This window comes from Hyaena hyaena, unplaced genomic scaffold (assembly GCF_003009895.1).
Source record: "Hyaena hyaena isolate Hyena2069 unplaced genomic scaffold, ASM300989v1 scaffold_1571, whole genome shotgun sequence".
Classification (NCBI taxonomy): Eukaryota; Metazoa; Chordata; class Mammalia; order Carnivora; family Hyaenidae; genus Hyaena; species Hyaena hyaena.
Window position 1 is genome coordinate 166,276 of NW_024082207.1, and position 2,551 is coordinate 168,826.

The following is a 2,551-nucleotide window of genomic DNA, read 5'->3' on the forward strand; positions in this document are numbered from 1 at the left end:
AAATTTTTAATATTTATCCACCAGACTGTGTAAGAAAATAATAAGAAATATAAAAGCAAACTAAGCTATTACAGAAAACATTAATATCTTCAACAGAAGAAAACACATTGTGAAACAAGGAAATAGGAGTCCTGTATACGGTTTACCATTGCAAATAAAATAAGAATTGGAAAAAAACTTTTGATGTTCCACCTCTGAGTTTTGAAGGCAGTGTAAATTATAGCTGGATGTTGTCTGAAATCATCTAAGTCTGATTTATACAGTGCAGGACTGACAGGAGGGTGTAGGAATTGACATAGGTCAACTCTGGCTTAGGGCTTTGAAGTGGTATTCTATGGTTATTCTCACAGTAAAATGGTTCACCTTTCATTTTACGGAATGTGATGATGGATGGCGCTCTGGGAGCCTTGAAGTGGTGTGTGGCAGCCCCAGAGGCTGAGCTTTATTTTCAGTGTTTAAACAGCAGTCCACTACTGGGCACCACAGAGGAAGATGCTGGCTCTTGGTATGTTTGTTTCTTTTCAAATGTAACTTACTGTGCAGTATAACTAACATACATATGTGTAACTAACATACAGTGTATCCAGTGTGCTCTTGCTTTTGCAGGGAGATTCCTATGATTCATTGCTTACGTACAATACCCAGTGCTCCTCCCAACAAGTGCCCTCCTCAGTGCCCATCACTTGTTTTCCCCTCTCCCTCATTGCTTCCAATCAACCCTCAGTTTGTTCTCTGTATTCAAGAGTCTCTTCTGGGTTAGACTCCCTCCCTTTGTGTTTGAAACTATCTTTCCCTTTCCTCTCCCTCCTTCTGTTAAGTTTCTCAAGTTCCATATATGAGTGAAAACATAGGATATCTGTTTTCCTCTGACTTCTCTCACTTAGCATAATGCCTTCCAGGGCCGTCCATGTTGCCGCAAATGGTAGGATTTCATTCTTTCTCATTGTCAAGTAGTATTCCTTTGTATATATAAACCACATCTTTATCCATTTATCCATTGATGGACATTTGGGCTCTTTCCATAATATGGCTATTGTTGAAAGTGCTGATATAAACATTGAGGTACATGTGCCTCAATGAATCTGCACTCCTGTATCCTTTGGATAAATTCCTAATAGTGTGTGGAGGTTCCTCAAAAAATTAAAACTAGAATTAGTGTGTTTGGGACATAACTAATTTATCAATATAGCATCACCATATTTATACTGTGACACTGGGGCACCTGGGTGGCTCAGTTGGGTAAGCATCTGACTCTTGGTTTTAGTTCAAGTCATGGTCACACGGTTCGTGAGTTCTAGCCCCACATGAGACTCTATGCTGACAGAAGAGAGGCTGCCTGGGATTCTCTCCCTCCCTCTCTCTGCCCCTCTTCTGCTCTGTCAAAATTAAACAACAAAAAAACAAAAACAAAAACAAAAACTTGTGGCACAGAATCATGAGATTATTTGATTTAAAAGAAGAAGGGGAAGAATAATGGAGAAGAGGGAGGGAGGCAAACCATGAGAGACTCTTGAATGCCTGAGAACAAACTGAGGGCTGATGGGGATGGGGAGAGGGAAAAGGGGTGATGAACATGGAGGAGGGCACTTGTGGGGATGAGCACTGGGTGTTATATGGAAGCAAACTAGACAATAAACTATTTAAAAAGTAAATAAATAAAAAAAGTAGGGAGACATTCTGTGAGCAGTGGACCGGGGGAGATGAGGAGGATGAGTGTGGTCCTTCTGAAGAGATGCTGGTTGTGAAGATAGGAGTAGAGCAAGCCCTGGCCACGGAGCCATTGGGGGTGGTTCAGGGATCTTAGGAACGGTGAGCATACTAGGGATGGAAGGCAGGACGCATTCCCAACAGAGAGGCCGCTTGCTGCTTGTGCAGAGGCACAGAAGGGTGTGGAGTCTGGAGAGGAGGCTTTGGCGTGAAGCAGTAAGGAAATCCTGCAGATCCACTGAATGAAATACGGGGTAGATATACACAAGGAATTCTTCATAATCTGTTCTCAACATTTTGCTGGAGGTAAATGGCGATCCGGAAAGCGTTTGTGCAAAGTCCTTGGAAAGTCAGAGACCCAGGGTCACTGGAGCCCCACTCTGCTGTCCTGCACTGTCACCTTCCATCCCGGCTTCTCTCTGCTCAGGTGTCTGTGTAAGTGGTGTGGACCTGCTGTGTGGCGTGTGCATCCCCTGATGGCCTCCTCCAGCCTGAGAACTTGACACCCCATCTGTGCCGTCACCCTCCCAAATGTCCTTCCCCAGCACAGACCCAGGCCTCCAAGTCCACACTCCGCCACCTGGAGATGGCTTTGCTGGCGTGTCTCCATCTCCCGGCCACAGGGCTCCTGGCGGCTCTGCTTCCTCTGCCTTCGGGGACCCTGACCGTCGTCTTTCATCCGAATCCTCCTGCACTGAAACTTTCCTTCTCCTGAAGGACTTCCCTGCCTGGGAGTGGTATGCTCACTTCCCTTACGTGTGTACTTGAATATCAGCTTTCAATAAATGTTTCTCTGTCCACCCTGGTTAGAACTTCCCTCCTCTCCCTTATGTCCTTTATGTCA